Here is an 18,871-nt window from a genome sequence, read left to right on the forward strand (position 1 = left end):
CTTTCCTTCACAAACAGCCCATCTACGTGAGACTTAAAGGCCAACCTTAGAGGAACCTGCTGTTTCTCCTCCAAGAAATTGTTCTACGTCTAGAGACACATGTGTTCCGTTTTAATTAGAAACCGGTGGGGCACTGGGCCGGCTGGCTAGCAGCTCAGGCCATGCTGGAAACCAGAGGGCTGAGTGGAGGCCAGGACGTCTGAGCATATCTTCAGGGTAAGATATTTGGTTACATAAGGGAGGGGAGCTATGGCCAGTCCGCCCATCTGGAGAAAACTTTCTGGGTGGCAGGAGCTAAGGATAGGTTGAAAGAAAGTGATACACTGGGGAGAGACGTGAGGTGAGGGGAAGAGGCCAGGCCCTGTCTGCCTGTGTTAGCCTGAGAGGTCAGCTTCGCCTCTCCCCTGTGTCTACCTGTCTACCCCCAAATCGTGGTGGGACTAAATCGTGGTGGGGTTCACTTGGTGCCTGTTTCCACGGCTCTGCAGCTCTCCTTCCTCATGATCACCTGGATAAACCCACTTCTCACCGCGCTGGCTAACCGGCTGACCCACTGGCCCTCCCTCCAGGTTTTCCTGAGTTGGCAGAATTAAGAGAAAGGCAGGCTTTTCTGAATTCCCCTCCCTCTGCTTCAGAGCGAGTAGCTTCCCCCTCTCCTCCCTTCCCCCTCTCCTCCCTTCCCCCTCTCCTCCCGCCACAGTTGGACTTTCCTGCTTTTATAGCTCCCATTCCATCCCATCCTAACTAGAGCTTCCAGACCTCTCTTCCCACTAGGATGTGACGCTGGTGACCAGACCTTCCACTTGCTTGTAGAGCCAGCCTCTGGTGCCATATCTGCACAAACTAATTCAGTAAGTGGAATACATGTTTGTCAACCAAATGCAGGCAAAATCCAGGCTCGGTGGGAAACAGCACTGACATTATCGTGTGCTTTTGCCACCATCATGCCGCTTTCAAGGATGCAAAGCGTAGTTAAGACCTTGAGGTTCGTTGGGGATCGGGATTAATGCATCACACGGGACGGAAGATTGAAGCAGATAGGATCAGTAAACTTTCAGGCACTGAATGGTTTAAGAGCTGGGAAATTGGTTGTGGCTTGATGGTGAATAATCGCTCAGATATATGCGTGACCCTCAAATGTCAGTCTCACATTCTGGACAAATCAGTGTTCCATTTGTGTAATTTATATTCACTTTGATTCCACAATACTTTTTTTTTTTTTTTTTTTTTTTTTTTGCGGTACGCGCGCCTCTCACTGTTGTGGCCTCTCCCATTGCGGAGCACAGGCTCCGGACGCGCAGGCTCAGTGGCCGTGGCTCACCGGCCTAGCTGCTCCGCGGCATGTGGGATCTTCCCGGACCGGGGCACGAACCCGCATCCCCTGCATCGGCAGGCAGACTCTCAACCACTGCGCCACCAGGGAAGCCCCACGATACATTTTTTTTGCTCACCATTGCCGCTCTGTTGGAATTAGTTGAGCTCATTTGTCGAGCTCTCGCGGCGAGCCGAGGCCTGTGGGAGACGCCTTGTGGGTATGAACCATCACAGCGGTGCTGGGAGACGGAGAGTGTCCTCACTGCACACGTGAGGGTCCGGGGCTCAGACTGGACCCAAGGCAGCATGGCTCTGTGCTCAGAGAGACTCCGTTTCCAGGCTCTGCTGCTTATAATTATGGGACTTTGGGGAAGTTACCTAAGTGTAGTCATTAAAGCCAGAATATTTGGTAAGAAATCAATGTTTGTCTTGGCCAACCCATGCTGGGCCAGTGCAGTTAGAGGAGCAGTGGTATGTGAATGACTTGCTACGCGTCAGATGCACACATATTTACGAGAACTTTGTGACCTCTGTTCCCTTTCTCTGGGATGTGAGAAGTATGCTCTAAAGTCGGCATACTTTCAAGTGTGCTAGTTCCGGAGTTGGGAAGAGCCTGTTCAACTCACAAGCTGGGCAGGCCTTTCTCTTGGACCAGAAAGATTTATGACCTGATCAGAAAAAAGCCCCACCACAAAAACCTCATTGAGCTGGTTACACATTATCTTCCAATATCAGCTCAGATAAAAAGGACCGTCTGGCCCCCTGACAGTCATGCATTGGCTTCTGCACAGTGTATTATTGTACAGCGCTTCCTCGGGAGCTATAATTAGGTGATGGTGTAAGGAGTCCACAGCGCACATTTGAATAGTGACTCTATTTGTTTCATGATGTCACTTGCTCACTCGAGTCCCTTCTCATCATATGGCCTTTGCCGGAGTGTGGTTGGAATTCAACACACATGAAATCAGACCTTCACTGAGTTTTCTGTGAAGTAATGATAGCACTTAGGATGAATCATTTGGGACAAGAACCTTTACATACCTGAAACATTATGACTTAAGAGCCAAAGTTCTGGGAACCTCACTTTTTAGCTCTTTAATCTGGACAAGCCCCTCAGCCTCTCAGAGGCTTCCTTTGTTCATCTGGAACTTGGGATTCATGGTACTAGTTAGTTCAGTGGGTTATAATGTACAGTGTATAAAATACCTGCCTTTCTTCCCCCCAACCCCAATCAATGACCACGTCCTAAACATTCCACCTCTCGACTCGTCCACGTTTCTCTATATTCACAGCCACCATCCTGGGCCCAGCCGCTTTCCTCTCTTGCCTTAGACCGTTGCACTAGCCTCTTGGCTGGTGTCACTGCACCCACTCCTATATTCCTCTTATAAACTGGCCGCTTCCACAGTGATCTTTCAGGACAATTGCCTGGAACATAGCCTCTAGCTTAAAACTTTCCAGTGGCATCGCTGTGCTCTTAGGGTAAAGCCCCCAGTTCCTCATCTTGACCTGTAAGATGCTGCATGATCTGTCCTTGTCTGTATCACAAAGTTCATGTCATGCCACTCTTCCCCTACCACCAGCATTCCAGCCAAATAAGTTTATTTTCAGCAACTCAAATACATCAAGAGCTTCCCTCTTTAAAAGCACTCTGCACTGGATGTTCCTTCTGCCTAGTACGTTCTCTACCCCTTCTTCATCCCCTCCCTGCCCTGCCAACTCCAGATGCTCCTTCAAGAGCCAGTTTGAAATGCCACCTCCTTGGGAAATCCTCCTGAGACCTCCCCCGCCCCTCCCCCCACATTATATAATCTCCTGATAAATAGTCAAACTCTTCTTCCCGGCATATGTCACAACTCCAATTAAATAATTACCTGGGAAGATATTTGTTTAAAGCTATCTCCCTCTCTGGACTGTTTCTAAAAGCCAGTCTTATTCCCAGTACACTAAGTGACACGTGACGCTCACTGATAAACCATTGTGGAGGGGATAAAGCTTGTTACTCCTCTCAGCACTTAATGCTGCCATTTTTGCAGTTGAATATTCTTGGGGCACCTTTACTATTTAATCTCCAGCTTCCTCTTGGTTGAGGACAGATGGCTCTGTGTGAGGGAAACTCATCTCTGGGTTTTCTTGGCCACTGAGGGCTGGGTGGAAGGCATGGCAGGAGTCAGGAAGAGTCACTGACCTGCTGAATGTCAGAGCTAGAAAGACATTTAGGGTTCAACAAACCCCATGGCCACATTTTACAGATGGGGAAACTGAGGCCAAGAGAAATTGAATGTTACGCCCAAGAGCAGAGTTAAGGAATGGATTCAGTGACCCTAAAATATTGTTTTCTCAGGCATTAATACACCCATAGAAAAAAATATATTTATACATGATTTGTAGAACATTTTCTAATTTTCATTTCTATTACTCCATTGATCTTCATAGCAGCCTTAGGAAGAAGGAAGGGCAAGCATTGTTCATCGTCATTATACAGATGAGGAAACAAGAACAGAGGGTCTAGGTGATCTATACCTATACCCAAGGTCAACACAACTTACAAGTGCAAAACCTTGAGTCCCTGAGCTTCTGGTTCTTGGAGGCATCTTTTCCCTCCTGTATTGCTCTGTTCCTCTTACAAATAAATACTTGGGTAACTCCATTTCTGGTAAGAAATGCATGGGCTGGGGAGAACCAGCTGGGAGCAAAGAAAAATTCTGTTTCATTCTCTTCGTTGCTTATTTAGTGGCTGTGATGTCTGTGACCCAGGCTTCCCACTGTCAGGTGACACTGCATAAAGTCAGAGGGTGTGATGGGAAGAGAGTGTAAGCGCTGCGGATTCAGCTTCATCTGGGCTTAAGCCCTGGCTCTGCTACTTACAACTGGGTGACCCTAACCAGCTGAACAGGAACCTCTCTGAGCCTTAGGTGTCCAGCTATACAATGCAGGTACTGGCTGCCTCTCCCTAGCTTTGTTTAGGATTAAATGAGATAGTGCTTATAAGATACAGAGAAAATAGAAGGCACTCCATAAACACTATTTATCTTAACAACCAAGGCAGCCTGGAGCAACAAAGTTGAGAAGGAAATGTCAGAAAAAGCCAGCCTTTGGGTTGAAGAGGCATGGGGAGTTGTCAGAAGGGCAAAATGAACCCTGGAGGTGTGGTTGGAAGGGGAGCAGCTCGGCGGGCTGAGGCAGTTGTATTTTAGCTGCAGTCTTGTTGGCTGCCTCCTGATGTCATGAGTCCCGGTGTGTCCTGCTGCGTGAGGGTGTGCCTGCTCGCGGGGGTGGGGGGCTGGGGGGCATGGGTGTGGAGTGGGGGGGGCTGGGGGCAGGTGGTATCCCAGCTGCGCCCCCCTCATCGCCAGCATCATCAGTACATTTCCACGCAAGTTACGTTTCCTACTTCTGCATTTGGAGGGTGAAAGTTAAAGAAGTAAAGGGGAGAAAATGTTTATAAATTCATCTGATTGTCAGTCTGAAAATGGTTCCATTCTTAAAGCCATTTGGGAGCTTTTGTTTCTCTAAGCTGTGACTTCACAAAACGCAGCCAGAAATGGTGATTTAAGGAATCTACTCAACTGCACTGACACTATTTTATGAGTACCTTTCTTCACAGTCTAGAAGTTGATGTCTAAAACACCATCCCTAATGGTTAAACTAGAAAATATACATTGAGGATGGTTTTTCATGAACAACATTTAAATAAACATTTCACGGCAGACTCAGGAGCGAGGTGGAAGGGTTGTGGAAAGAGGTGACAGGTGATCAAAGTAGAGAGACCCAGTCAGAGAAAAGAGAGCCCAAGTCATTCCTGTGGAGGGTGGCCTGCTTCTGAGGCAGAAGTCATGGCCTTGGGGAATTTACCAGGTCCAAGGGCTGTGCCTCAGCCCACAGGCTCTGTCACTGCATTTTGTCCACAGATCAAGGGCAAGTCCAGGGGCAGACCCCTCCTCCCCAAGCTCCTAAGACTGAGATGAAAGCAGCAGCTGGATTAGTTAATTTCCGGCGCAAAATCACCGTGGCAGAGGTCCAGAATCCCCCATTGGCATAGCGAGCTCATTCTCTCCTTGTAGCAGGCAGCCGTAGAACCCAGTCGAGTCAGAGGAATCGAATGTCTAATGGGGAGGGAGAGAGCATCTGAGTCAGCCCTGCCACGGGGGCCCAAGGGCACCAAGTCCCCAAGCCAAGGCTCCTCTTCCTTTGGGAGGACACTGCCCACATCTGCATCTGTGAGAGCTCTGTTCCCGTTGCCACCAGACCCCATTTTAAAGGGCACATCCTTTCTTCTGAGGAGACGGCAAAGCTTTCTCTCCTCCACAGAGTTGTACAGTCATATATTTTCCAAAGATTGAAAATGATGAATCCAAGTTAATAAATGAGATATTCGGTATGGCAAGGAAATTGAGGCATGTGCATATTCCTTGAAATGTCTCCTATGTGCAAAGGAAAAGAAAGCAAGTGATGATGTTACAACATGTGTGGGTGGGAGAGGAAGGTGGTCTCTAGACTGCTCTGACTACCTTAGGTTAGTTAAATTGTTGAGAATAAGGAAGCAAGCAGTAAGTGTCTAAGTGGTGGTGGTGTGTCAATATGATTCACTGTCTTCTCTGGGTCTGGCTCCAGGTTCCCATTCTCCTGCTTCAACCCACATCCCTGGGATCCATCCACCCAGTGGCATCAGTGATCACATGGGCGCTGGTGACCCTTACCTCTCTATCCCCTTCCCTTTTCTGCTGAGCTTGGGGCTCACCTTCAAGTCCATCTTTGCCTTCAAGTCCCATAGGCAGCCTAAGTGCGCCACATCCAATGTGGTGAACTGGTCATCAAGCATCGGTGGGCACCTGCTGCGCCCACCAGTGGCTCCGTCAATCCCATCATCCAAACGTAAACGTGCGAATGAGTCACAATCCCACCTTCCCCCCCTGCCCTCAAATCTAACCTGTTACCACATCCAGTAGATTATTTCTTCTTTCTATTCATCACACTGGTCTCCTCCTCTCCTTCCCGTTCCAGCTATTATTGCCTCGGTTCAGACCTTCAGCCACATCTTTCTCCTGGGCTGTTGCAGTTGCCTCCTAACTTGTGTCACTGTCTCTCCTCGTATCTCCCAAGCCATACTCCACGCTGCTGCTGCAGGGATCTTTCTGCAGCTCACATGTAATTACGATGCGACCCTCAAAGCTTTGTGTCACCTGCAAGATAAAGTCCAAACTCTTCACTGAGGCAGGTGAAGCTCACCTGCACCTGGACGCTGTCCATCTCTCCAGCTTTCTCTTTTACTTCACTTCTCTAACCTCTTCACTTAGTACACGTTTATCACATACCTGCTTTGTGCCAGGTACCATGTAGGTGCCGGAGACACAGCAGTAAAAATAACTATCATCCTGTACCTTACAATCCGTCTACACCAAGCACGTGTTGTTTCAGCTTAATGCCTTCGCTCACTCAGTTCTCTCTGCTGCTCCCCTGAGACTGGACATCTACTGGCAGGAACAGTAATCCTTCAAGCCTTAGCTTAGGGCCCCTTCCTTAATGGAGACACCCCAGAACTCTCCTTCCTCTGTGCCCCAACTGCCTTGTATACACAGTTCTTTCCTGTGCTCAAAGTATTCGGAGGCAGGCCTCGCCCACCACATCCGACCTGTGTGACCTTGGGCAAGTACTGGCCCGCGGTTTCCTCATCTGTGAAATGAAGACAGTGATGATATTGCAGGAAAGGCAAAACTTTCTCTCTCTTCATCTTAGGTTTTCAGTTGGGACTCTTCAACAAAAAGATTAACAGGAGAAAAGCAGTTTACTAATGCGTGCAGCACACATCACTCGGGAGAAACCTGAATAAAAAGTAACTCAAAGCGTGGCTTAGAATTTCAACTTATCTAGCATCTTCAACAAAGAACAGTAAAGCTGGAGAGAAATGACAGGACAAAGGAAAGAAGCTACAGGCTTCCAAGGGTGGCAAACAGTGGGAAGGCAAATAAATGGGAGGGAACTAATGGAGTGAGATTTGTCTGCAGATTCCTCTGGGGCTATCGCTGGTCTGGTAAGAATCTGTCTCCAGTAAAAGGAGAATTTATATTGTGCTTTTAGACAGAAAAAGGGGAACTTCTGAGTTTGTTGCTTCTTAATTGCCTTTAGCTCAAGATAATTTTTATATCAAAGAGGCATATTTTGGGGTGACATATTCTGGTTTCTTTCAATATCAACTTCATAATGTTGTTTTAAACATAGTCTGGCCCATTGTGCGCACAATAAATATTAGCTGCTGTGATAATGATAATGATGATGGCAACAAGGGGGAGAAAAATGGTGCAGCCACCGTGGAAAACAGTTTGATGGTTTCTCAGAGTTAAACGTACAGTCATCACATGACCCAGTAGTTCCACTCCTAGGTATATACCCAAGAGAAGTGAAAACACATATCCACACAGAAACTTGTGCGCACAGAAAGTTGTACACAAATGTTGACAGCAGAATTATTTGTAATAGCCCAAACCCAGAAACAACCCAAATGTCCACTGACAGGCGAATGGATAAACAAATTGTGTATATAATACAAAGGAGTATTATTCAGCCATGAAAAGGAAGTTCTGATACATGTTACAACTTAGATGAATCTCTGAAACATTATCTGTCAGATGCCTAAGGGATGAGTTGGGGCTTGTAGAAAACAGCCTTCTGACAGCTTGTTCCAAAGTGATTCTGTTAACAGAGACCTGAATTACTAGAATTTGGATGGAAAAGGGAGGAAGTGGTCCCAAACAACAGGTAGCGTGAGAAGAGGATCAAGCAAATACCAGGGAAGATGGTGGGACAGGGAGATTCTTGTCAGCACTGGTAAGAGGGTGGCAAGGAAGGAGGAGGTGGGCAAAGTGCTATGGCCACCACAAAGAGCGTGTGTGACCCACTCTCTGGGGAGAGCCCTGAAGCCAGGGTAGCGAATGAACAGTGAGACTTGGAGCAAAGGGATTTGGGAGGATTCTGTGGCTATGATTTAGAAGTCTGGAGAGAAATAAGGCAGCTGTAAGGAAAGATGTCAACTGTGGAGAATGCACAGGACAGTGTGCCAGGTGAGGCTGAAACAGTCAGTCTGCGGGATTCAGTAGAGTCTGCACCTAATAGCAGGGGGAGCGCGCCACCAGCCCAGGTTGAGATGGTGGACGCTATGGTGTCCTGTAGGACAGAGATGAGGCTGTGAGAGGGGACCACAGACCCCCTTACTCAGGGTGTATCTCCTAGTTCTCCAATTCCCAGAGTTCACTAGACGTTATCTCCTTTGGGTTCCTGCAGCCTTTGGTACCTGCCTCAGTTTTACCTTGTTCTTCTTTCTTAGTAGGTTGAGAGCATCTTAAGGGCAGATGTCTTGGTTGCCACACAGTTCAGGCAGGAGGCACTCACTCTCTGCTCATTCGGTAGAATAGCATCTGATTATTTAGGGAATAAGCCTGCCTTCCAGATACCCTCAGAGAATGAAAATGCCTTCCCAGTTGATGGTTACAGATGGCATTCCTAACTTGTTGTCTGGGGGGGACAGGAAGTAGAACTCATAACCATCCTCCAGAAGAGGAATGAATAAGTCCCTAGGAGAGGTCAAAGGTCATCTCTTTTTTCTTTCAGCATCTGCATTTTTGCATGCGGGGGTGCATTTTGGTGGGAAGCTTGGAAGGGCTGTTCTTGGATAATGGTATGTTTGAGCTGGGAAGGGATGGAAGAACATGAAGAGACTTGGTATGTGATGAAGCAGAAAATAACAAGGAAGAGCTTGGTTTATTGGACTTTACCATGCAAACAGGCTGGGCCGCAGGCATTGGTGGCAGTGAGGCTGTGATCAGGAAACCTTCACTTGGCTGGGTCTCTGCTGCTCCTGGGAGGCCCTGCGCCATGAGGCTGTGTTTCGGGGCTGTGTTTAGTGGACTGGTTGCAATAGTCAGTGTTACAGATGCACTGCAGCTTCTCTTCTGGGTTCTACGTTCCTGGGGGGTTGGTGAGGGGTGGGCAGGATACCATCTGCTCTTCGAGCCTGTGTTACTTGCCTGATAGGGCTTTTCATACAAATTTTTCAGCTTTCAGCATTGTCTGCTTATGACTATTTACCCCCCCACTAAGGCCAGGAAGGTCAGCCTGGCCTCGTTGAACGTAATCCCAGATTGATAGTGTTAAACTGCCGTCTTCACTGTGTCTCCCCACTGTAAACGTCTCCCCTGGTCTGCATTGTTGCTACCCAGAGCATGCTTTGAGGGCCAGCAGCACCTGTATCACCTGGGAGCTTGTTAAACATGCAGAATCCCAGGTTCCATCCCAGACCTGCTGAATCAGAATCTGCATTTTAACAAGCTCCCTGGGTGCTTTGTATGCACATTGAAGTTGGAGGAGGTCTGGTTGACGTAGACTGAGATAAGCACAACTTCTTAGCTGACCCCATATCACTCATTGCCCCTCCAAGTAAATATTCACTCCAGGATATCTTGATCTAAATCAGCTTGGTGTCCTTAAAAGCTCTCTCTTCACATGTGTGCTTCTGGCTTTTAGTTTCAGACCTCATTCTTATTTTTGTGTACAGAAATTTGTCCAGTACTTATTCTTCCATAACTGATTTCTCCTAAGGTGCTGCCTTTATTTCCCCATTATTCCATGTCCCACAATCAACCCCATGTCTTCCCCAATTCCACCTCAAGCCTAAAATTCCGGAATGCTACACCATATGAGAGCCCACTGTCCCTTTCTTTGCCTGGGCATGAGTTGCGCAGCCTTCAGAACATACCATGTTTTTTCATTCACACTTCTGTATCTTTGCTCAGCTGGGGTCACCTATGGAAGTCCTTTTACCCCTTGGCTCATGCTTTCAAGGTCTGTGGGAACAGCTGTTCCCACATGACTTGCTTGAAGCCCTTCCTAGAGACATCAAAAGTATCAAGGCCACACTGCTCCCTCCTTTTCTCCAAACTCAGATAATTTGTCTATACCTACAATTAGGGCAGTAAATCCTATGGACCTTTGCATTGAGGTGGCAACTGGTTTATACATTTACTAAGAAAGAAGACAATAGTTTTCTTTTTTACCTTAAATTTTGAAATAATTTTAGATATAAAAATTGTCGAAATAATAAGAGGAGAGCTCGCATATACCCTTCACTCAGCTTCCGCTAACGCTAACATTTTCCATGGCCGTGTACAGTGATCAAAACCAGGAAATTAACTTTGGTGCAGTACTATTAATGAAACTGCAGAACCTATTGAAAGAGATTTCTCCAGTTTTCCTACTAATGTTCTTTCCCTGTTCCAGGATCCAATCCAAGATCCCACCCTGACTTAGTTGTCATTGTCTCCTTAGTCTCCTCCAACCTGGGAATAAGTCTTCTGTCTTTCCTTGCTCTTCCCATTCTCGACACTTTTGAATATTGCTGGTCAGCTATTTTGTAGAATGTCCTTCAATTTGAGTTTGATGCTTTCTCAAGGCTAGTTTGAGGTTTTGCATTTTTGGCAAAAATTACCCAAGGGTGATTTTGTGCCCTTCCCAGTGCATCATTATATCAGGGGACATGATGTCAATATGTCTTATTACTGATGATCTTAGCCTGCACCACCTGCTTAAGGTGGTTTCTGCCCAGTTTCTCTACTGTAAAGTTACCATTTTCCTCTTTGTAATTAATAGCTATCTTGGGAGAGATTTTTTGAAATTATGCAAATATCCTTTTCTCCTCAAATATATGCCCACTATTTTTAACATCCATTAGTGGATCTGCCTATAAAACATATCACTGTGGCATCCACTGTGTATATATATTCATAAACGCTCAGTTGTGTAAGGTAAGTAAGCCCCTATTTAAATCACTGCAGTAGGGTTTTCTATTAATTGGACCTTCTTTGCATTGTCTTTCTAATGGGGTCCCTTATAACAGGGTTTTAATCTTCTAGATGGCACAATCAAATAAATTAAAACAGTCCTTCATCCATCCATCCATCCATCCAATATTCCATTTTTTTTGGTAAAAAAGTTGATTGCCCATCTTCATTTTTCTCCCAGTTATGCCCTGACTGGTGTCCCCTACTCCCTGCTGCTGTTTTTTTTTTTTTTTTTTGCGGTAAGCAGTCCTCTCACTGTCATGGCCTCTCCTGTTGCGGAGCACAGGCTCCGGACGCGCAGGCTCAGCGGCCATGGCTCACGGGCCCAGCCGCTCCGCGGCACGTGGGATCTTCCCGGACCGGGGCACGAACCCGTGTCCCCTGCATCGGCAGGCGGACTCTCAACCACTGCGCCACCAGGGAAACCCCGTCCCTGCTGTTTTGTTTGAATTATTGTGTGAACTGTTTTGTGCTGTTTTGGCCAAATGAGTAAGCCAAGGTAGGAATGTTAATTTTTTTGAGTAGATGGTTGTCAAAATCAATCTGAAAGAAGAGGTTCCAAATTGTTTTGCTGGAACGTGCCACTGTAGAACATGCCTCTGTCATGGACACCCGCTGTCTGTGCCTGCTCAGTGTCTCTCTTCCCTTCCTGAGGTCGCAGCACACAACTCTCCTGTGCGGAATCTGCCCGTCCATGTTCTGAGTCCATGTGGTTTAGTGGAGCTGGGCCACCTGGTGGTACCATAGGTGGGCACATTCCCTAGGCCGGGACAGAATTAGCCATCCCTCTGGCCATAGTAATTGACTGAGAAATTGGCATCTGGCTGTAGCTGGCCAGTCAGAATCTCCTCCAAGATCTTTGGTGGCATTAATCACTGGGTATTTAAGAGAGTGGGATCAAAGCCTACAGCTTTCACTGGACCTCTTTGCCACCACGTGGGGATAAACAGACTGAGACTAAGGCCCACACAGTGGAAGACAGCGAAGTGGGAGAGAGTGAGAGGGGCCTATTCCTCACGATGTCAGTTGATCACCTGGATCAAGCTTTTCCTGAAGCGATCCACCTCAGGACTTTGCAGTTGCACGAGCCAATCAGTTCCCTTTCATTGTTTAAGACAGCTTGAGTTGAGTTTCTGCTGCTTGTAACTCAAAGTCCTGACAAATAAACATTCTTTTTGAGCATCTGCTACTGGTGAGGGCACATGCTTGGGGCTCTTCAGGATTCAAAGACGAGTCAGATGAGGCCCCTGCACTCAAGGGGCCCTCAACCTAGCACAGAACATAAGGTCGGTGCACGAATATCCACAAGTGAAGGGACCCATGCGGTCAGCCTGATCCACCCATGAAGAGCTTGGCTGTAGGACCACAGTGAAGTGAGTGATGAATACCAGCTGGGGGGAATTCGGAGCACTGAAGAGATGAGGGACATTATTCCTGGCAGAGGGAAAGGCTTGGGCAAGGGTCCAATCATGGAAAGTGTAAACAGCTCAATATGTAGTTTGAGGTTCTATGGGGTCATCCATAGTGACTGAAGGGTAAAGGTTATGCTAAAAAGGAGGACTTGGGAGACAAAACAAAACAAAAAACTAGAGAAAAGATTTGTTGGAAACAAGTTGAGGAGGCTGTGATTGGCAGTCTGAGGGGTCTGAGTGGCAGCAGGAAGGTAGGGCTGGATCTTGAGAGAAGTGAGGTGAGGAAGATGAACTTGGCAACAGCGAGCAGAGCTGGAGGGGCAGGGGACCGGGGCGGGGCCTGTGCAACAGGCCGGCTCCACCTCAGTGCACAGCTGGGAAGGACCAGACAGAAAAAGAAGGCTGGAGGTGGGTGGAATCCCAGCCTCTGAGAACATTCTGCCGAGAGGCTTTGGCCATGTTTGCTCAAGAATCTTCCTCGTCGCATCATTTGAAAGCCAAACTTTTTATTTCATGCTAAACACTGTCAGAGGGAGCAGAGGCAGAGTCCTCCTGAACGCGAGTCAGCCGGCCCGGCGCACACACGTTTAATGGCATTCCAGACCTCGGGGCCTGGCAGGCGCCCTCGGAACCCTGCCCCGGCTCTGGCTCCTGCCTCACCCCGAGTTAGGATGTCGGGACCAGCGTCCCTCTTCTTACATGGTGACTTTCCGAGCGGAAAAGGTCCATCATGAGACTGCGACCCTCCCCGACCTGAGCCGTGCACAGCTCGGCCTTCTTAGAGAGGCCGCTGCTTTGCCCTCAGACTCGGCGCCATCCTGTTTGCACCTTCACTCCTCTTGCTCTCCCGGCCTCCTTGCCGCCCAGTCTTGAGCGAGCCCCGTCTGCACCGCCATCGCTAACCCCCAAGCGATGGGGGATGATGGTCCAAGTCACCATCATCACTCGTGTGGACTCCTGCCTCAGCCTGGCTGGCCTCCTCGCTTCCATGGTCTGTAACTCAACGAAGCAGCTAGAACAGTCCCTTATCATCACAAGCCAGATCCTGTCTCCCCTCTTAAAACCTCCTGATGGCTTTCTGCCTGAGTCAGAAGAAAATCCTAAATCCCTAGGACGGCCCCAGGGACTCTACGTGATTTGACCCTTGCTTATCTCTCCAATTGTATTTCCTACCACTCCCCCTTCCCTTTGAGCCTTCCCGCCCGCTCCATTGCCTGCCTCTGCTGACTGCTCTCTTTCTCTTCGTGGCCCATAGTGTGCCTCATCACAACAGAAGCTTGTGTCTGTCAGGATAGGCTAAGGCATGCTGCAGTAACAAATAACCTCCACATTTCGGTGGCTCAGATGACACAGGGCTACTTCTCATTCACCAGGCCATGTCTGCTGCGGTTGGCGGAGTGGCCTTGTTCATCAGAGGCACTCCAAGTTGACTGAGCAGCCATCTTCTTGAACAGTTCTGGTGGCCATACTATAGAAAAAGAAAGAGATTCTTTTTTAAAAAATAATTAATTTATTTATTTCTTTATTTATTTTGGCTGTGTGGGCTCTTCGTTTCTGTGCGAGGGCTTTCTCTAGTTGAGGCGAGTGGGGGCCACTGTTCATCGCGGTGCGCGGGCCTCTCACTGTTGCGGCCTCTCTTGTTGTGGAGCACAAGCTCCAGACACGCAGGCTCAGTAGTTGTGGCGCATGGGCTTAGTTGCTCCGTGGCATGTGGAATCCTCCCAGACCAGGGCTCGAACCCGTGTCCCCTGCATTGGCAGGCAGATTCTCAACCACTGCGCCACCAGGGAAGCCCAAGAAAGAGATTCTTGAGTCTCACAATGGCAATTAAATGTTGGCTCAGGAGAAGCCCATGTCACTTCTGCTCATGCTCTTTGGTCGGTCACTGGCCTCCGTCAAGCACAAGAGAACCGAGCTGTGTAATCTCACCACGTAGCCAGGAATGGAAGGGATCTGTCTTTATCTGGTGAACAACACAAATGAAGACCGTGAGAGCTGATTCTTCTGTGTGTGTAGCATGGATTAGAACCCCTTGGAGTGTCTTCCAGCTCAGCAGTTGTGAACTATGGCAGGGTTGGCCAGCTGGGTGGAGAGTGAGGACAGGGAAGGAGGGTTGGTTACTTCTGTTCAAGCTCTGGGAGAAACGAGAACACGGCTGAATTTGGCTGCTCACTGGACCAGTAATGCATGTAAGAAAACGTGACGGTTATTTCTCAGGTCCTCCAGGCCAAGGGTGCCTGTATACCAGTGGTGGGGTGGAAAGATCCCCTTGGCCAGCAATAACTTACTACCAGTGTCTGCAGTTCTTCCATTAGATGTCCATTCCTTTGGTTCTAAAATAGCATTTCCCAAGTTGTGTCCAGCAAAACACTTACATTAGATGTCAACAGATGCTCCTTGGTCAAATAAGATTGAGAGATGCTGAGTTAAACAACATGAAACGTGTTTTCCTCTGCAGGTCTTCTCAGGGCCTTGTTTGATAGGTAACATGTACTGTTTCTTCCTGAGATGGAATCAGACTATGCGGCATTTCCCCAATTTTTAAAATCAAGGAACTCTTGCCTCCATGGATGCTTCCCTAGTGTTCACCTAGACAGTTTGGGAAATGCTAGTCTGGGAGCCTCTTCAGTCCTATGGAGTCCCCTGGGGAAAGGGAACATCCCCAGGGGAGGCTTTCTGTGGGAGAAGGAAAGCAGTGTGGACAAGGATGGGACTCCAGAGGGGCCTGGGGGTGGGGGACAGAGGGTCTGAAAGGGAGAGGTCAGGTGCAAAGATTATAAGTGATCCTGTCTCCAGGGTGGATGCAGAGTTGGAGCCCACACTTCTCACCACCCCCAGCCTCTCTGCTCCCTTCCCTCCCTTGCCCAATGACGCTCACCCGTCCTGCTCTCCAAAGCTCTGGCCTTGCCCCATCTCCACCTTCTCCAGCTACCGACAAACCAGGCCGCCTCTAGTCTTAGCCCTCGAGTCCCTGCTGCCCGAAATGTCCTCAACTCCAGTCGGGGAAATTCCTATACTCTGGTTTCTCTTCAGATTGTATAAATCTTTCGCCTTTTAACTCTAGTCTGGGAAATTCCTTCTCTCCTTTAATAGTCTGTCAGGCAGACCACCTCCAAGAAGCCATCCCTGATACCTTTCCTCACCCCACAGCCTCAGCTGGGTTTATTGTCCCTCCAAGCTCCCATAACACACTGCGACTCTTCATCACTGCCCTTATCACTTCGTATTTTCATACTCTTATTTCTATCCCTCTAATCTGGGAGCCCCTCAAGGGCTTTATCTTTATATCCTTATATCCTCCTCTGGTAGGAGATAGATACTCAATAATTAATTGGATGAATGAGGCCCAGGCACGTACAGGAAGTGTGTTAAAATCCCCTACATGTCCCACTTGAAAGAATTTCCCAAGTTAAAAGAATCTATTCTACATGTTTGAAAACCTCATCTTGTGTGTCATGCCCACCTCTGCTGGTTCTCTGACCTCCTGGGGCCTGAAGTCTTCTCTCTGCCTTTCTCTCCATCCATCCTTCTGTCTGCCTGTTCTTCCCTCCGTCATCATCCCCTCAACTACATCTGATCCAGGTCACCTGATTCATGTCCTTTTTCAAGAAGAGCGAATGAGTCTTGGACTGTTAATGGCTATCCTTAGGTTTATGTTTTCCTAAACAGGAAGTAAATATCTTAAGAAGACAATCTAACCTGAAAGGTGAGAATAATTTTTTTTTTTTTTTTTTTTTAGTTCAAGGTCGGCTTTAATGATTGAACAAGAAAGGGAAAACTAGAAAAAACTTGCAGGTAGAGAACCTGGACAGGTTGTTGTTGGCAGCCCAGCCAGGGCTGAGTCACGACTTTTGTGGGTCGGAGGCCCTTTTGCCTTTGTGGGCCCCTTCTCCATAAAGAATGTTAACAATTACCAATGACTGCACTGGTATATAAAGGCGAATATAACCCAGGCTGCTTTGGTATTCCATATTCGTTACTGTTACATTCACTTTTTCTTCAGATTTTAAAAATACTAAAAGTTAAACAGTTTTTGGATCACGAAACATTTCGTGGCCCCTAGGCATGGTGTCTGCTGTGCCCTGTGTGATGAGGAAGAAAGCTGCGAGCCCACCACCCTGCCTGCTACACCCTGAAAACGCACTGCCCTTCCATCCTTTTGCGTCACACTTCTCTTCCACCTGGAATGCCTGTCCCTCAACCCGCCCGCGCCCTTTGCACCGTCTACCTGACAGATTCCTGCTCACGTGCCAGTCCCAGCTAGAACGTCGCTTTCTTTTGCCAGATTTAGCAAATTAAAATACAGGATGCCCCGCTGAACTTCAGATAAACAATGAGTAATCATTTTAGTAGGGTTAAGTCCCAAATAGCACATGCCCCAAATATTGCATGAGACATAATTATACTAAGAAATTATGCATGTTTATCTGAAATTCAAATTATCCGGGAAGCCTACTCTGTAATTTTCCCTGACTCATTTTTTTTTTTCAGGCTTTCTTCCCACCTGCTGCTTGTGGAGGCATTCTGGCACTTTCCACGCACCCGTCACTGCACATCCTCCACCCCGTCTGCACTCCCATCATCATTATCCTCACCTGCCATGGGGCCAGGACATGGCAGTGTATTACTTGTCACATATGAGTAAGTGGGTGCTTTCCTCTTATTTCCCTAACTCTCTATTTATTTTCAGTGATGACTTGGCAGGATCTGGTTTTGATTTCATTCAGGAAGTTGTGTGGGGAGATAAGAGTCAAGTTAGCTACTGTGTGGGATTGCAGTAACACCCTTTTAACAAAGATGTGTCCCAGGAAGACAGTTGGGGCTCAGACACTTCACAACCTGATGGAAAAAAGCCCGAGGCCCGTGGTGGGCACTTATGGTCCCTCCCTGCCACCGTGCTCCGAGAAGGTAGAGGGTGCGAAGGCTCAGGCTCCCTCCTCCCCGTGATGCTGGGGTCAGGTAGCAAATCAGCTGTGGCCCAAGAGGGTGCCTGTGTGTGAAGGGGAGGGGCTTTCTGTTTTTGAGACTTAGGTTCAGGGAATTCTTATTTTCCATCTTAACTTTGGGAGTGGATCGATTCTTTTAAAAGTTCTTTTAAACTGTTACTTTGGCATCTGACAGACAGGAGAAAACCAGTCCGAGATGACGGTGGGTACAGCCCCACAAGACCGTCAGAGCCTGGTGTCCGGGCTCCTGGTCCCGTGCTCTCAAGCCACCCTCAGCAGCAAGGACTCAGAGTCAGACGCCCAAAGAGAGAAACATTCCTCTGAGGACCACTGTGAGGGGGCACCCGCCCCCCCAAAACTATGGACCAGCCAAAGCACTGGTGGTTCCTAACAAATTGAACTGCGTGAGCATTTGCGGTAAGCACGGCGAGAGTTCCTTTTCTTATTGCTGCTAAGAATTTACCAGCTTTCAACTCTCCCTTTCTGGGTTGAACGAAATTTCCAAAGTTGACCACTTGTTGATCATGCTGAACAAGAAACCCACAATGCCCAAATGTCCATAACGTGTGTGTGTGTGAGTGTGTGTGTGTGTGTGTGCGCGTGCGCACGTGGGGAGCTGCCCAGTAGTTTCTGACTCTTATTAATCTCTAGTCCCCCGCTCTGCTCCTCCCGGTGCTTATAGGAGCGGGCAACATGGCCCAAGGTAGTTTCAAGGGACGGGCAACAGGTGTTATGAGAAAGAAAACAAAATCATGGGCAGTTTCATGGTCCCATCCATCTGGGGAAGTCTGCACGCTCTGCCCCTCCTGGACGGTCACAAGGTTCATTAGTTTAATAAAGGCTCTGATAAGTTCTACACTTCTCTAACTTCAAAAAGACGTTGTTTAACTCAATGTTTTCCAAACTTGTTTGATCAGAGAACTACCCCACTTTTTATGAGCATCTCACCTGGTCCATCACCCTGGGAACACACTTTGGAGAGACGGTAAAAGGAGTGGAGGTAAGCAAGCGTTCGCATTCCTCTCCGAGCTTTGGACCAGAATCTGGCTTAGAGAAGGTGAGCTGGCCTCAGCACTGCCCTGGCAGCAGGACTCCAAGTGCCCACAGTGGGTACCAGCCACTCTACCTGGGGGATGGTGAGTGTCCGGAAGGGGAGGGCATTTCCTGTACTTCCCTGACTGTGGTCGGCTGGAAAGCCTAGGCTGGTGGCCACTTAGAAGAGTCTTAAGAGCGTCAGAGTTTCATTTTGGGTTTGAAACACTGTACAAGGCCACCTTTTAATAGTCACAATGCCGCCTGTGACACAGCACGGGGTGTGTGTCATCTGAGGAGGAAGCGTGCTCTCTCCCCGCAGTCCAGGGCCGTGGCA

The 18,871-nt window shown here is 48.2% G+C and overlaps 1 long non-coding RNA gene across 1 annotated transcript; it reads right to left on the reverse strand.

The window, feature by feature from the left end:
* Window positions 1–16,019: 16,019 nt before the first annotated feature.
* LOC141278178 (uncharacterized) lies at window positions 16,020–18,793 on the reverse strand. Its single transcript, XR_012330520.1, has 3 exons — window positions 18,629–18,793; window positions 18,451–18,474; window positions 16,020–16,155 (listed from the first exon to the last, which is right to left on the reverse strand). It is a non-coding gene; the product is annotated as an uncharacterized lncRNA (long non-coding RNA).
* Window positions 18,794–18,871: the final 78 nt, after the last annotated feature.

The sequence above is a fragment of the Tursiops truncatus genome, chromosome 3 (genome assembly GCF_011762595.2).
Source record: "Tursiops truncatus isolate mTurTru1 chromosome 3, mTurTru1.mat.Y, whole genome shotgun sequence".
Taxonomy (NCBI): Eukaryota; Metazoa; Chordata; class Mammalia; order Artiodactyla; family Delphinidae; genus Tursiops; species Tursiops truncatus.